We start from the raw sequence: 18304 nt of genomic DNA, 5'->3' as shown, positions 1-18304 counted from the left end.
TCACAGAGCTGAACCTATCTTTTGTTAGAGGAGTTTTGAAACTCTCTTTTTTTTTTGTAAACCTCAAGTGGATATTTGGAGCCCTTTGCGACCTATGATGGTAAAGGAAATATCTTCTCATAAAAACTACACAGAAGTATTCTGAGTAGCTTCTTTGTCATGTGTGCATTCATCTCACAGAGTTGAACATTTCATTTGATTGAGGAGTTTTGAAACACTCTTTTTGTAGAATCTGCAAGTGGATACTTGTAGGGCTTTGAGGCCTACTGTAGGAAAGGAAATATCTTCCCATAAAAATTAACAGAAATATTCTCAGAAACTTCTTTTTGATGTGTGAATTCACCTCACAGAGTTGAACCTTATTTTGATTCAGCAGTTTTGAAACACTCTTTTTGTAGAATCTGCAAGAGGATATTTCGAGCGCTTTGAGGCCTATGGTGGAAAAGGTAATATCTTCACATAAAAACTACACAGAAGCATTCTGAGAAACTTCTTTGTGATGTGTTCATTCATCTCACAGAGTTGAACCTTTCTTTTGATTGAGCAGTTTGAATCTCTCTTTTTGTAGAATCAGTAGATGGATATTTAAAGGGCTTGGAGGCCTATGGTGGAAAAGGAAATATCTTCCCATAAAAACTACACAGAAGCATTCTGAGGAACTTCTTTGTGATGTGTTCATTCAACTCGCAGAGTTGAACCTATCTTTTGATAGAGCAGTTTTCAAACTCTCTTTTTGTAGAATCTACAAGTGGTAATTTAGAGCCCCTTGTGGCCGATGGTGGAAAAGGAAATATTTTCATATAAAAACTACACAGAAGCATTCTGATAAACTTCTTTCTGATGTGTGCATTCATCTCACAGAGTTGAACATCCCATTTTATTGAGCAGTTTGGAAACACTCTTTTTGTAGAATGTGCAAGTGGATATTTGGAGCACTTTGTGGCCTAATGTGGATAAGGAAATATCTTCACAAAAAAACTACACAGAAGCATTCCGAGAAACTTCTTTCTGATGTGTGCATTCGTCTCACAGAGATGAACCTATCTTTTGATAGAGCAGCTATGAAAATCTCTTTTTGTAGAATCTGCAATGGATATTAGAGTCCATTGCCGTCTATGGTGGAAAAGTAACTATCTTCACATAAAAACTATATAGAAACATTCTGATAAACTTCTTTGTGATGTGTGCATTCATCTGAAAAAGTTGAACCTTTCTTTTGATGGAGAAGTTTTGAAACACTCTTTTCATAGAATCTGAAAGTGGATATTTGCAGGGCATTATGGCCAATGGTGGTAAAGGAAATATCTTCACATAAAAACTACACAGAAGTATTCTAATAAACTTCCTTTTGATGAGTGTATTCAATTCACAGAGTTGAACCTATCTTTTGTTAGAGGAGTTTTGAAACTCTCTTTTTTTTGTAAACCTCAAGTGAATATTTGGAGCCTTTTGTGGCCTATGGTGGAAAAGGAAATATCTTCTCATAAAAACTACACAGAAGCATTCTGAGAAGCTTCTTTGTCATGTGTGCACTCATCTCATAGAGTTGAACATTTCATTTGATTGAGGAGTTTTGAAACACTCTTTTTGTAGAATATGCAAGTGGATACTTGCAGGGCTTTGAGGCCTACTGTAGAAAAGGAAATATCTTCCCATAAAAGTTAACAGAAGTATTCTCAGAAACTTCTTTTTGATGTGTGAATTCACCTCACAGAGTTGAACCTTATTTTGATTCAGCAGTTTTGAAACACTCTTTTTGTAGAATCTGCAAGAGGATATTTCGAGCGCTTTGAGGCCTATGGTGGAAAAGGTAATATCTTCACATAAAAACTACACAGAAGCATTCTGAGTAACTTCTTTGTGATGTGTGCATTCATCTCACAGAGTTGATCCTATCTTTTGTTAGAGCAGTTTTGAAACTCTCTTTTTGTAGAATATGAAAGTTGATATTTGGAGCCCTTTGTGGCCTATGGTGGAAAATTCAATATCTTCACACAAAAACTACACAGATGCATTCTGAGAAACTTCGTTGTGATGTGTGCATTCATCTCACAGAGATGAACCTTTCTTTTTATTGATTAGTTTTGAAACACTCTTTTCATAGAATCTGCAAGTGGATACTTGGAGTGCTTTGAAGTCCATGGAGGAAAAGGAAATATCTTAAAATGAAAACTAAAGAGAAGCATTCTGAGCAATTTCTTTATGATGTGTGTATTCAAATCACAGAGTTGAACACGTCTTTTGATAGAGCAGTTTTGAAACTCTCTTTTTGTAAAATGTGCAAGTGGATATTTGGAGCCCTTTGCGGCCTATGGTTGAAAAGGAAGTAACTTCACATAAAAACTACAAAGTGGCATTTTGAGAAACTTCTTTGTGATGTGTGCATTCATATCATAGAGTTAAACCATTCATTTGATTGAGCAGTTTGGAAACACTCTTTTTTAGCATCTGTAAGGTGATAATTGGAGAGCTTTGGGGCCTGCGGTGGAAAAGGAAATATCTTCATATAAAAACTACACAGAAGCATTCTGAGAAACTCCTTTGTGATGTGTGCATTCATCTCACGAATTTGAACCTTTCTTTTGATTGAGCATTTTTGAAACACACATTTCGCAGAATCTGTGACTGGATATTTGGAGCGCTTTGTGGCCTGTGGTGGAAAAGGAAATATCTTCACATAAAAACTACACAGAAGCATTCTGAGAAACTTGTCTCTGAAGTTTGCATTCAACTCGTGGAATTGAACCTACCTTTGATAGAGCAGTTTTGAAACTGTCTTCTTGTAGAATCTGCAAGTGGTTATTTTTAACCCTTTGTGGCCGAGGGTGGAAAAGGAAATACCTTCCCATAAAAACTACACAGAAGCATTCTGAGAAACTTCTTTGTGATGTGTATAATCATCTCATGGAGTTGAACATTTTATTTGATTGAGCAGTTTTGAAACACTCTTTTTGTAGAATCTGCAAGTGGATATTTGCAGTGCTTTGAGGTCTATTGTGGAAAAAGAAATATCTTCCCATAAAATCTACGGAGAAGTAGTCTCAGAAACTTTTTGTGATGTGCCCATTCATCTCACAGAGTTGAACATTTCTGTTGTTTGAGCAGTTTGGAAACACTCTTTTATTAGAATCTGCATGTAGATATTTTGAGCCCTTGGAAGCCTATTGTGGAAAAGGAAATATCTTCACATATATACTACACAGAAGCATTCTGAGAAACTTCTTTGTGATGTGTGCATTCATCTCACAGAGTTGAACCGTTCATTTGATTGAACAGTTTGGAAACACTCTTTTTGTAGAAACTGCAAGTGGATATTTGGAGCCCTTTGAGGCCAATGGTGGAAATGGAAATATCTTCACATAAAAATAACACAGGAGCATTCTGAAAAACTTCTTTGTGATGTGTGCATTCATCTCACAGAGCTGAACCTTTCTTTTGAGCGAGTAGTTTTGAAACACGCTTTTTGTAGAATCTGCAAGTGAATATTTGGAGCGCTTTGAGGCCTATGGTGGAAAAGGAAATATGTAAACATAAAAACTACACAGAAGCATTCTGAGAATCTTCTTTGTGATGTGTGCATTCACCTCACAGAGTTGAACTTTTCTTTTGATTGAGTAGTTTTGAAACACACTTTTTGTAGAATCTGCAAGTAGATATTTGGAGCGCTTTGAGGCCTATTGAGGAAAAGGAAATATCTTCACATGAAAAGCACACAGAAGCATTTTGAATAACTTCATTGTGATGTGTGCATTTATCTCACAGAGTTCAATATATCTTTTAATAGAGCAGTTTAGAATCTTTCTTTTTGTAGAATCTGCAATTGGATATTTGGAGCCCTTTGAGGCCTACAGTGGAAAAGAAAATATCTTCACATAAAAACTACACAGAAGCATTCTGAGAAACTTCTTTGTGATGTGTGCATTTAACTCACAGAGTTTAACCTATCTTTTGATAGAGCAGCATTGAAACTCTCTTTTTGTAGGATCTGCACGTGGATATTTTGAGTCCTTGGCGGTCTATGGTGGAAAAGGAAATATCTTCACATAAAAACTGTACAGAAGCATTCTGAGAAACTTCTTTGTGAAGTGTGCATTCATCTCACAGAGTTTAAACTTTCTTTTGATTGAGGAGTTTTCAAAGACTCTTTCCATAGAATCTGCAAGTGGATATTTGGAGCACTTATAGGCCTATGTGGAAAAGGAAATATCTTCATATAAAAACTACATAGAAGCATTCTCAGAAACTTCTTTGTGATGTGTGCATTCATCACACAGTGCTGAACCTTTATTTGGATTGAGCAATTGTGAAACTCTCTTTTTGTAGAATCTGCATGTGGTTATTTGGAGCCCATTGTGGCCGATGGTGGAAAAGGAAATATCTTCACATAAAAACTACACAGAAGCATTCTGGGAAACTTCTCTGTGATTTGTGCATTAACCTCACAGAGTTGAACCTTTCTTTTGATTGAGCAGTTTTGATGTACTCTTTTTGTAGAATCTAAATTTGGATATTTTGGAGCTATTTTTGGTCAATGTTGGAAAAGGAAATATCTTCACACAAAAACTACACAGAAACATTCTGAGAAACTTCTTTGTGATATGTGCTTTCATCTCACAGTGTTGAACCTTTCTTTTGATTGAGCAGTCCAAACAGTCTTTTAGTAGAATCTGCAATTGGATATTTGGAGACCTTGGATGTCTACTATGGAAAAGGAAATACCTTCACATAAAAACTAGGCAGAAGCATTCTGAGAAACTTCTTTGTGATGTGTGCATTCATCTCAGAGTTGTACCTTTCTTTTCATTGAGCAGTTTTGAAACACTGTTTTTGTAGAATCTGCAAGTGGATATTTGGAGTGCTATGAGGCCTATGGTGGAAAAGGAAATATCTTCACATAAAAACTACACTGAAAAATTCAGTGAAACTTCTTTGTGATGTGTGCATACATCATACAGTGTTGAACATCTCTTTAATTATAGCAGTTTTGAAACACTCTTTTTGTAGAATCTGCAAGTGAATATTTGGAGCACTTTGAGGTCTACGGTGGAAAATGAAATATCTTCACATAAAAACTACACAGAAGCATTCTGAGAAACTTTATTGTGATGTGTGCATTCATCTCACAGGGTTAAACCTATCTTTTGGTTGAGCAGTTTTGAAACTCTGATTTTGGAGAATCTGCAAGTGGGTATTTGGAGCCCTTTGTGGCCTACTGTGGAAAAGGAAATATCTTCTCTTCAAAACTACACAGAAAGATTCCGAGAAACTTCTTTGTGATGTGTGAATTCATCTAACAGAGTTGAACCTTTCTTTTGACTGAGCAGTTTTGAAACACTCTTTTCGTAGAATCTGCATGTGGATATTTGCAGCCCTTTGAGGCCTATGGTGGAAAAGGAAATATCTTCACATAAAAACTACACAGAAGCATTCTGAGAAACTTCTTTGTGATTTCTGCTTTCAACTCACAGAGTTGAACCTGTCTTTTGATAGAGCAGTTTTTAAACTCTGTTTTTGTAGAATCTGTAAGTGGATATTTGGAGCACTTTGCCGCCTATTGTGGAAAAGGAAACATCTTCACAAAAAACTACACAGAAGCATTCTGAGAAACTTCTTTTTGATGTGTGCATTCAACTCACAGAGTTGAACCTATATTTTTATATAGCAGTTTTGAAACTCTCTTTTTGTAGAATCTGCAAGTGGATATTTGGAATGCTTTGAGGCCTATGGTGGAGAAGGAAATATCTTCACATAAAAACTACACAGAAGCATTATGAGAAACTTCTTTGTGATGTGTACATTCTTCTCACAGATTTGAAACTCTCTTTTGATTGAGCAGTTTGGAAACATTCTTTTTGTAGAATCTCCTAGTGGATATATTGAGCGCCTTGAAGCCTATTGTGGAAAAGGAAATATCTTCACATAAAAACTACAAAGAAGCATTCTGAGAAACTTCTTTGTGATGTGTGCATTCAACTCACAGAGTTGAACCTATCTTTTGATAGTGCAGTTTTGAAACTCTCTTTTTGTAGAATTGGCAAGGGGATATCTGTGGCCCTTTGCAACCTATGGTGGAAAAGGAAATATCTTCACATAAAAACTACACAGAGTGTTCTGAGAAACTTCTTTGTTATGTGTGCATTCATCTCACGGAGTTGAAACTTTCTTTTTATTGAGCAGCTTTGAAACAATCTTTTTGTAGAATCTGCATGTGTTTTTTTGGAACCCTTTGTTGCCGATGGTGGAAAAGGGAATATCTTCCCGTAAAAACTACATAGAAGCATTCTGAGAAAACTTCTTTGTGATGTGTGCATTCATCTCACAGAGTTCAACCATTCATTTGATTGAGTAGTTTTGAAACACTTTTTTTGTAGAATCTGCAATTGGATATTTGGAGCGCTTTGAGGCCTACTGTGGAAAAGGAAATATCTTCACAGAAAAACTACAAAGAAGCATTCTCAGAAACTTCTGTGTGTTGTGTCCATTCTCCTCACAGGGTTGAACATTTCTTTTGATTGAGCAGTTTGGAAACACTCTTTTTGTAGAATCTGCAAGTGGATAATAGGAGTGCTTTCAGTACTATGTTGTAAAAGGTAATATCTTCACATAAAAACGTCACAGAAGCATTCTGAGAAACTTCTTTGGGATGTGTGCATTCAACTTACAGAGTTGAACATATCTTTTGATAGAGCAATATGGAAACACTCTTTTTGTAGAATCTGCAAGTGGATATTTGGAGCCCATTTTGGCTGATGGTGGAAAAGGAATTATCTTCCCCTAAAAACTACACAGAAGCATTCTGCGAAACTTGTTTGTGATGTGTGCATTCATCTCACAGAGTTGAAACTTTCCTTTGATTGAGCAGTTTTGAAAAACTCTTTTTGTAGAATCTGCAATTGGGTATTTTGAGCGCTTTCTGGCCTGTTGTGGAAAGGGAAATATCTTCACATAAAAACTACATAGAAGCATTCTCAGAAACTTCTTTGTGATGTTTGTATTCACCTCACAGAATTGAAACATTCTTTTGATTGAGCAGTTTGGAAACACTCTTTTAGTAGAATCTGCAGGTGGATATTTTGTGCCCATGGAGGCCTACTATAGAAAAGGTAATATCTTCCCAGAAAAACTACATAGCAGCATTCTGAGAAACTCCTTTGTGATGTGTGCATTCCACTCACAGAGTTGAACCTCTCTTTTGATTGAGCAGTTTGGAAATACATTTTTTTGTAGAATCTGCAAGTGGATATATGGAGTGCTTTGAGGTCTATTGTGGAAAAGGAAATATCTTCACATAAAAACTACACAGAAACATTCTGAGAAACTTCTTTGTGATGTGGGCATTCATTGCAGAGGGTTGACCCTCTATTTTTATTGAGCAGATTGGAAACAATCTTTTTGTAGAATCTGCAAGTGGTATTTGAAGCGCTTTGAGGCCTATGGTGGAAAAGGAAACATCTTCATATAAAAACTACACATAAGCATTCTGAGAAACTTCCTTGGGAGGAGTGCATTCAACTCGCAGACTTGAACCTATCTTTTGATAGAGTAGTTCTGAAACTCTCTTTTTATACAATTTGCAAGTGGATATTTGGAGCCCTTTGCTGCCTAAGGTGGGAATGGAAATATCTTCACATAAATACTACACAGAAGCATTCTGAGAAACTTCTTTGTGTGGTGTGTATTCAACTCACAGAATTGAACCTATCTTTTGATAGAGCAGTTTTGAATCTCTCTTTTTGCACAATCTGCAATTGCATATTTGGAGCGCTTTGAGGCCTTCTGTGGAAAATCAAATATCTTCACATAAAAACTACAAAGAAGCATTTTGAGAAACTTCTTTGTGATGTGTGCATTCAACTCACAGATCTGAACCTATCTTTTGATAGAGCAGTTTCGAATCTCTCTTTTTGCAGGATCTGCAAGTGGATATTTGGAGAGCTTTGAGGCCTATTGTGGAAAACGAAATATTTTCACATAAAAACTACACTGAAGCATTCTGAGAAACTTCTTTGTGAGGTGTGCATTCAACTCACAGAGTTGAACTAATCTTTGCTTTGAGCAGCTTTGAATGTCTCTTTTTGTAGAATCTGCAAGTGAATATTTGGAGCCCTTTGCGCCCTATGCTGGAAAAGGAAATATATTCTAATAAAAACTACACAGATGCATTCAGAGAAGCTTCTTTGTGATGAGTGCATTCATCACACAGAGTTGAACCTTTCTTTTTATTGAGCAGCATTGAAACAGTCTTTTTGCAGAATCAGCAAGTGGATATTTGGAGAGTTTGAGGCCTATTGTGGAAAAGGAAATGTCTTCAAATAAAAACTACACAGAAGCATTCTGAGAAACTTCTTTGTGAGGTGTGCATTCATCTCACAGAGTTGAACTTTTCTTTAGATTGAGCGGCTTTGAAACACTCCTTTTGTAGAATCTGGAAGTGGATATTTGCAGAGATTTGAGGCCTACTGTGGAAACGCAAATATCTTCCGATAAAAACTACACAGAAGCATTCTGAGAAACTTCTTTGTGATGTGTGCATTCATCTCAAAGAGTTGAACATTTCTTTTGCTTGAGCAGTCTTGAAACACTCTTCTTGTAGAATCTGCAAGTGTATAATTGGAGGCTTTGTGACCTATTGTGGAAAAGGAAATATCCTCACATAAAAACTACACAGAAGTATTCTGAGAAACTTCTTTGTGATGTGTGCATTCAACTCACAGAGTTGAACCTTTCTTTTGATTGAGCAGTTTTGAAACACTCTTTTTGTAGAATCTGCAAATGGATATTTGGAGCGATTTCAGGCCTATTGTGGAAAAGGAAATACCTTCACATAAAAACTACACAAAAGCATTCTGAGAAAATTCTCTGTGATGTGTGCATTCAACTCACTGTGTTCAACCTATCTTTATATTGAGCAGTTTAGGATCTCTCTTTTTGTGGAATCTGCAAGTGTATATTTGGAGCCCTTTGTGCCCTATGGTGGAAAATGAAATATCTTCAAATAAAAACTACACAGAAGCATTCAGAGAGACTTCTTTTTGACGAGTGCATTCATCACAGAAAGTTGAAACTTTCCTTCGATTGAGCAGTTTTGAAGCACTCTTTTCGTAGAATCTGGAAGTGGATTTTTGGAGGGCTTTGAGGCCCATTTTGGAGAAACAGATATCTTCACATAAAAACTAGGCAGAAACATTCTGAGAAACTCCTTTGTGAGGTGTGCATTCAACTCACAGAGTTGAAACTCTCCTTTGATAGAGTAGTTTTGTATCTCTCTTTTTGCAGAATCTGCAATTGGATATTTGGAGACATTGGCGGCCTATAGTCAAAAAGGAAATATCTTCAAATAAAAACCACGCAGAAGCATTCTGAGAAGCTCCTTTGTGATGCATGCCTTCATGTCACAGGGTTGAAACTATCTTATGATTGAGAAGCTTTGAAAGACTCTTTTTGTAGAATCTGCAAGTGGATATTTGGAGAGCTTTGAGGCCTACTGTGGAAAAGCAAATATCTTCACCTAAAAACTACACAGAAGCATTCTTGGAAACTTCTTCCCACAGAGTTGAATCTTTCTTTTGATTAAGCAGTTTTCAAGACCTCTTTTTGTAGAATCTGCAGGTGGATATTTGAAGCCTTTTGAGGGCTATTGTGGAAAATGAAATATCTTCACATAAAAACTACACAGAAGCATTCTGAGAAACTACTTTGTGATGTGTCCATTGAACTTACAGTGTTGAACCTATCTTTTGTAGAATCTGCAAGTGGATATTTGGAGCCCTATTTCACCATATGTTGGAAAAGGAAATATCTTTAAACAAAAACTATACAGAAGCATTCAGAGAAACTTCTTTGTGATAAGTGCATTCACCACACAGAGTTGAACCTTTGTTTTGATTGAGAAGTTTTGAGACACTCTTTTCGTAGAATCTGGAAGTGGAAATTTGGAGGGCTTTGAGGCCTACTGTGGAAAAGCAAATATCTTTGCCTAAATTCTACACAAAGGCATTCTGAGAAACTTCTTTGTGATGTGTGCATTTTTCTCACAGAGTTGAACCTTTCTATTGATTGAGCAGCTTTGAACCTCTCTTTTTGTAGAATCTGCAAGTGGATATTTGGAACCTTTTCAGGCCTATTTTGGAAAAGGAAATATCTTCATATAAAAACTACATAGAAACATTCTGTCAAACTTCTTTGTGATGTGAGACTTCACTTCACAGAGTTGAACCTTTCTATTGATTGAGCAGTTTTGAAACACTCTTTTCGTAGAATCTGGAAGTGGATATTTGGAGGGCTTTGAAGCCTATTTTGGAGAAGGAGATATCTTCACATAAAAACTACGCAGAAGCATTCTGAGAAACTTCTTTGGGAGGTGTGCACTCAATTCACAGAGTTGAACCTGTCTTTTGATTGAGCAGTTTCGAATCTCTCTTTTTGCATAATCTGCAAGTGGATATTTGGAATGCTTTGAGGCCTACTGTGTAAAATCAGATACCTTCACATAAAAACTACACAGAAGCATTCTGAGAAACTTCTTTGTGATGTGTGCATGCAACTCACAGAGTTGAAACTATTTTTTGGTTGAGCTGATTTGAAGCTCTGTTTTTGTAGAATCTGCAAGTGGATATTTGTAGCCCTTTGCATCCTGTGATGGAAAAGGAAATAACTTCAAATGAAAACTACACAGAAGCATTCAGAGAAACTTGTTTGTGATGAGTGCGTTCATCACACAGAGTTGAAACATTATTTTTATTAAGCATTTTTGAAACACTCTTTTTGCAGAATCAGCAAATGGATATTTGGAGAGCTTTGAGGCCCATTGTTGAAAAGGAAATATCTTCAAATAAAAACTACACAGAAGCATTCTGAGAATGTTCTTTGTGATGTGTGCATTCATCTCACAGGGTTGAACCTATGTTATGATTGAGCAGTTTTGAAATTCTCTTTTTGTAGAATGTTCATGTGGATATTTGGAGCCCTTTACAGCCTATTCTGGTAAAGGAAATATCATCAAATAAATACTACACAGAAGCATTCAGAGAAACAACTTTGTGGTGAGTGCATTCATCACTGAGAGTTGAACCTTCCCTTTCATTGAGCAGTTTTGAAATGCTCTTTTTGAAGAATCTGCAAGTGGATATTCTAGACCTTTGTGTTCATTTGTGGAAAAGGAAATATCTTCACATAATAACAATACAGAAGCATTCTGAGAAACTTCTTTGCGATGAGTGCATTCATCACACAGAGTTGCAACCTACCTTTGATTGAGCAGTTTTGAAACTCTCTTTTTGTAGAATCTGAAAGTGGATATTTGGAGCCTTTTGAGGCCTATTATGGAAAAGGAAATATCTTCACATAAAATCTACAGAGAAGCATTCTGAGAAACTTCTTTGTGATGTGTGTATTCAACTCACAGAGTTGAACCTTTCTTTTGATTGAGCAGTTTTGAAACACTCTTTTTGTAAAGTCAGCAAGTGGATACTTGGATAGTTTTGAGGCCTATTTTGAAAAGGAAATATCTTCAAATAAAAACTAGACAGAAGCATTCTGAGAAACTTCTTTGTGATGTGTGCATTCAACTCACAGAGGTGAACCTATCTTTTGATTGAGCAGTTTTGAATCTCTATTTTTGTAGAATCTGCATGTGGATATTTGGAGCCCTATGTGGCCTTTGGTGGAAAAGGAAATATCTTCAAATACAAACTACACAGAAGCATTCTGAGAAACTGCTTTGTGATGTGTGCATTCATCTCACAGGGTTGAACATATCTTATGATTGAGCAGTTTTGAAACTCTCTTTTTTTAGAATGTGCATGTGGATATTTGGAGTGCTTTGAGTCTTACCGTGGAAAAGCATATATCTTAATATAAAAACTACACAGAAGCATTCTGAGAAACTTCTTTGCGATGTGGGCATTCATCTCACAGGGTTGAACCTTTCTTTTGATTGAGCAGTTTTGAAACACTCTTTCTGTAAATTTTGCAAGTGGATATTTGGAGCTTCTGAAGCTTATTGTGGAAAAGGAGATATCTTCACATAAAAACTACACATAAGCATTCTCAGAAACTTTTTTGTGATGCGTGCATTCATCTCACAGAGTTGAAAATTTCTTTTCATTGAGCAGTTTTGAAACACTCTTTCTGTAGAATCTGCAAGTGGATATTTGGAGTGTTTTGAGGCCTAGTGTGGAAAAGCAAATATCTGCACATAAAAACTACACAAAAGCATTCTGAGAAACTACTTTGTGATGTGTGCGTTCACCTCACAGACTTGAACCTTTCTTCTGATTGAGCAGTTTTGAAACACTCTTTTTGTAGTATCTGCAAGTGGATATTCGGAGCGATTTGAGGCCTATTGTGGAAAAGGAAATATCTTCACATAAAAACAACCCAGAAGCATTCCTAGAAACTTCTTTGTGATGTGTGTCTTCAACTCACAGAAATGAACCTATCTTTTGATTGAGCAGTTTTTCAACTCTCTTTTTGTAGGATCTGCAAGTGGATATTTGGAGCCCTTTGTGCTCTACTGTGGAAAAGGAAATATCTGCAAATGAAAACTACACTGAAGCATTCACTGAAACTTCTTTGTGATGAGTGTATTCATCACACAGAGTTGAAACCCACCTTTGATTGAGCAGTTTAGAAAGGCTCTTTTTGCAGAATCTGCAAGTGGATATTTGGAGAGTTTTGAGGCCCATTGTGGAAAAGAAAATATCTTCATATAAAAACTGCACAGAAACATTCTGGGAAACTTCTTTGTGATGTGTGCATTCAACTCACAGAGTTGAATCTATCTTTTGATTGGACAGATTTGAATCTCTCTTTTTGTAGGATCCGCACGTGGATATTTGGAGCCCTTTGCAGCCTTTGGTGGAAAAGGAAATATCTTGAAATAAAAACTACACAGAAGCATTCTGATAAACTTCTTTGTGATGTGTTCATTCATCTCGCAGAGTTAAGCCTATCTTATGATTGAGCGGTTTTGAGACACTCTTTTTGTAGAATCTGCAAGTGGATATTTGGAGCGACTTGAGGCCTATTGTGGAAAATGAAATATCTTCACATAAAAACTACACAGAAGCATTTTGTGAAACTTCTTTGTGATGTGTACATTCATCTCATAGGGTTGAAACTATCTTTTGATTGAGCAGTTTAGAAACTCTCTTTTTTCAGAATCTGCAAGTGGATATTCGGAGAGCTTTGAGGCCTTTTGTGGAAAAGGAAATAAATGCACATAAAAACTACACAGAAGCATTCTGAGAAACATCTCTGTGATATGTGCATTCCACTCAGAGTGTTGAACTTATCTTTTATTTAGCTGTTTTGAATGTCTTTTTTGTAGAATCTGCAAGTGGATGTTTGGAGCCCTTTGCAGCCTATGGTGAAAAAGGAAATATCTTCTAATAGAAGCTACACAGAAGCATTCTGAGAAACTTCTATGTGATGTGTGCATTCATCTCACAGGGTTGAACCTATCTTATGATTTTGCAGTTTTGAAACACTCTTTTTGTAGAATCTGCAAGTGGATATTTGGAGCTCTTTGGGGCCTATGGTGGAAAAGGAAATATCTTCACATAAAACCCACACAGAAACATCTGAGAAACTTCTTTGTTATGTGTGCATTCAACTCACAGAGTTGAACCTGTCTTTTCATTGAGCAGTTTTGAATATCTCTTTTTGCAAAATCTGCAGCTGGATATTTGGAGCGCTTTGAGGCCTACTCTGGAAAAGCAAATATCTTCACAGAAAAACAACACAGAAGCATTCTTAGAAACTTCTTTGTGAGGTGTGCATTTAACTCACGGTGTCGAACCTATGTTTTGATTGAGCATTTTCAATCTCTCTTTTTGTAGAATCTGCAACTGGAAATTTGGAGACGTTTGAGGCCTATTGTGGAAAAGAAAATATCTTCACATATAATCTACAAAGAAGCATTCTGAGAGACTTCTTTGTGTTGTGTGCATTCAACTCAGAGTGTTGAACCTATCTTTTGATTGAGCAGTTCTGAATCTCTCTTTTCGTAGAATCTGCGAGTGGATATATGGAGCCCTTTGCAGCATAGGGTGGAAAAAGAAATATCTTCAAATAAAAACTACACAGAAGCATTCTGAGAAACTTCTTTCTGATGTGTGCATTTATCTCACAGGGTTGAATCCATCTTACGATTGAGCAGTTTTGAAGCACTCTTTTTTAGAATCTGCAAGTGGATATTTGGAGCACTTTTAGGCCTATTATGGAAAAGGAAATATCTTCACAGAAAAAACTACATAGAACCATTCCGAGAAACTTCTTTGTGATGTGTGCCGTCAACTCACAGAGTTGAACCTATCTTTTTTTATTGAGCAGTTTTTAAACTCTCTTGTTGTAGAATCTGCAAGTGGATATTTGGAGCCTTTGTGCTCTATAGAGTAAAAGGAAATATCTTCAAATAAAAACTACACAGAAGCATTCAGAGAAACTTCTTTGTGATGAGTGCATTTATCACAGAGAGTCGAAAACTTCCTTCGATTGAGCAGTTTTGAAACACCCTTTTTGCAGAATCTGCAATTGGATACTGGGAGAGTTTTGAAGCCCATTGTGGAAAAGGAAATATCTTCACATGAAAACTACACAAAAGCATTCTGGGAAACTTCTTTGTTATGTGTGCATTCAACTCACAGATTTAAACTTATCTTTTGATTAAGCAGTTACGTATCTCTCTTTTGGAGAATCTGCAAGTGGATATTTCGAGTGCTTTGAAGCCTACTGTGGAAAAGCAAATATCTTCAAATAAAAACTACACAGAAGCATTCTGAGAAACTTCTTTGGGAGGTATGCATTGAAATCGCAGAGTAGAAGCTATTTCTTGATTGAGGAGTTTTGAATCTCTCTTTTTGCAGACTCTACAGGTGGGTATTCATATAGCTTTGAGATGAATTTTGGAAAAGGAAATATCTTCACATAAAAACTACACAGAAGCATTCTGGGAAACTTCTTTGTGATGTGTGCATTCAACTCACAGAGTTTAATCCATCTTCTGATTGGGCAGATTTGAATCTCTCTTTTTGTATAATCTGCAAGTGAATATTTGGAGCCCTTTGCAGCCTATGGTGGAAAAGGAAATATCTTCAAATAAAAACTACAGAGAATCATTCTGAGAAAATTCTTTGTGATGTGTGCATTCATCTCACAGGGTTATACCTATCTTATGATTGAGTACTTTTGAAACACTCTTTTTGTAGAATCTGCAAGTGGATATTTGGAGCGCCTTGAGGCCTATTGTGGAAAAGGAAATATCTTCACATAAACACTGCACGGAAGCATTCTGAGAAACTTCTTTGTGATGTGCGTATTCATCTCACAGAGTTGAAACTTTCTTTTGATTGAGCAGTTTTGAAACAATCTTTTGGTAGAATCTTCAAGTGGATATTTGAGCGCTTTGAGGCCCATTGTGGAAAAGGAAGTATCTTCCCATAAACACAACACAGAAGCATTCTGAGAAACTTCTTTGTGATGTATGCATTCATCTCACAGAGTTGAAACTTTCTTTTGATTGAGCAGTTTTGAAACCGTCTTTTTGTAGAATCTGCAAGTGGGTATTTGGAGCGATTTGAGGCCTATTGTGGAAAAGGAAGTATCTTCACATAAACACTACACAGAAGCATAGTGAGAAACTCCTTCATGATTTGTGCATTCAACTCACAGAATGGAACCTATCTAATGATTGAGCAGTTTTGAATCTCTCTTTTTGCAGAATATGTAACTGGATATTTCGAGAGCTTTGAGGCCTATTGAGGAAAAGGGAATATCTTCACATAAAAACTACACAGAAGCATTCTGAGAGACTTTTTTGTGATGTGTTCGTTAAACTCACAGTGTTGAACTTATCTTTTCATTGAGCAGTTTTGAACCTCTTTTTTTGTAGAATCTGCAAGTGGATATATGGAGCCCTTTGTTGCCTATGGTGGAAAAGGAAATATCTTCAAATAAAAACTACACAGAAGCATTCTGAGAAACTTCTTTGTGATGTGTGCATTCATCTCACAGGGTTGAACCTATATTATGATTGAGCAGTTTTGAAAGACTCTTTTTGTAGAATCTGCAAGTGGATATTTGTAGTGCTTTGAGTCCTGTTGTGGAAAAGACAATATCCTCACATAAGTACTACACAGAAGCATTCTGCGAAATTTCTTGTTATGTGTTCATTCAACTCACAGAGTTGGACCTGTCTTTTGATTCAGCAGTTTTGACTCTCTCTTTTTGTAGAATCTGCAAGTGGATATTTGGAGCCTTTTGCGCCCTATGGTGGAAAAGGAAATATCTTCAAAAAAAAAAAAAAAAAACTACACAGAAACATTCTGGGAAAATTCTTTGTGAAGAGTGCATTCATCACAAAGAGTTGAAACATTCTATTGACTGAGTAGTTTTGAAACACTATTTTGTAGAATCTGGAAGTGGATATTTCAAGGGCTTTGAGGTCTATTTTGGAAAAGGAAATATCTTCAGATAAAAACAACACAGAAGTATTCTGGCAAACTTCCTTGTTATGTGTGCATTCAACTGACAGATTTGTACCTATCTTTAGATAGAGCAGTTTTGAAACTCTCTTTTTGTAGAATTTGCAAATGAATATTTGGAGAGCTTTGCGGCCTGTGGTAGAAAATGAAATACCCTCACATAAAATCTAGACAGAAGCAATCTGAGAAATCTTTTCGTGATGTGTGCATTCATCTCACAGAGTTAACCTTTCTTTTGATTGAGCAGTTTTGAAACTCTCTTTTTGTAGAATCTGCAAGTGGACATTTGGAGCGCTTTGGGGCCTATGGTAGAAAAGGAAACATCTTCACATCAATTGTAGACAGAAGGAATCTGAGAAACTACTTTGTGATATGGGCATTCCTCTCACAGAGTTAAAACTTTCTTTTGAGTGAGCAGTTTTGAAACTGCCTTTTTGTAGAATCTGCAAGTGGATATTTGGAACGTTTTAAGGCCTACGGTGGAAAAGGAAATATCTTCACATAAAAAGAAAACAGAAGCAATCTGAGAAACGTCTTTGTGATGCGTGCATTCGTCTCATAGAATTAAACTTTTCTTTTGATTGAGGAGTTTTGAAACTCTGTTTTTGTAGAATTTGCAAGTGGATATTTGGAGCACTTTGAGGCGTATGGTGGAAAAGGAAATATCTTAACATAAAAACTAGACAGAAAAATTCTGAGAAACAACTTTGTGATGTGTGTGTTCATTTCACATAGTTGAACCTTTCTTTTGATTGGGCAGTTTAGAAACACTCTTTTTGTAGAATCTGCCAGTGGACTTTTGGAGAGTTTTGCGGACTATGGTAGAAAAGGAAATATCCTCACATAAAATCTAGACAGAAGCAATCTGAGAAACTTCTTTGAGATATGTGTATTCATCTCACGGAGTTAAACTTTCTTTTGATATTGCAGTTTTGAAACTCTCTTTTTGTAGCATCTACAAGTGGACATTTTGACCACTTTGAGGCCTGTGTTGGAAAAGGAAATATCTTCACATAATATCTAGACAGAAGCAATCTGATAAACGACTTTGTGATGTGTGCATTCATCTCACAGAGCTGAAGTTTCCTTTTGATGGAGCAGATTTGAAACTCTCTTTTTGTAGAATTTGCAAGTGGACATTTGGAGCACTTTGGGGCCTGCTGTGGAAAAGGAAATATCCTCACATAAAATGTAGACAGAAGAATTCTGAGAAACTTCTTTGTGATGTGGACGTTCTTCTCACAGAGTTGAACATTACTTTTGATTGAGCAATTTGGAGACACTCTTTTTGTAGAATCTGCAAATGGACATTTGTAGTTCTTTGGGGCCTATGGTAGAAAAGGAAACATCTTCACATAAATTATAGACAGAAGGAATCTGAGAAACTACTTTGTGATGTGTGCATTCATCTCACAGAGTTAAAACTTTCCTCTGAATGAGCAGTTTTGAAACTGTCTTTTTGTAGAATCTGCAAGTGGATATTTGGAGCGTTTTGAGGCCTGCAGTGGAAAAGGAAATATCTTCACATAAAAACTAGACAGAAGAATTCTGAGAAACTTCTTTGTGATGTGTGCGTTCATCGCAGAGAGTTGATCCTTTCTTTTATTTGAACAGTTTTAAAACTCTCTCTTTGTGATATGAAGATATTTCCTTTTCTACCGCAGGCCACAAAGCGTTCCAAATGTCCAACTGCAGATTTTACAAAAAGAGTGTTTCCAAACTGCTCAATCAAAAGAAAGCTTCAACTCTGTGAGATGAATGTTCACATCGCAAAGAAGTTCCTCAGATTGCTTCTTTCTAGATTTTAAGTGAAGATATTT

Source organism: Pan paniscus, chromosome 21, assembly GCF_029289425.2.
Source record: "Pan paniscus chromosome 21, NHGRI_mPanPan1-v2.0_pri, whole genome shotgun sequence".
Lineage (NCBI taxonomy): Eukaryota > Metazoa > Chordata > Mammalia > Primates > Hominidae > Pan > Pan paniscus.
Note: the sequence above shows the minus strand (reverse complement) of the source record.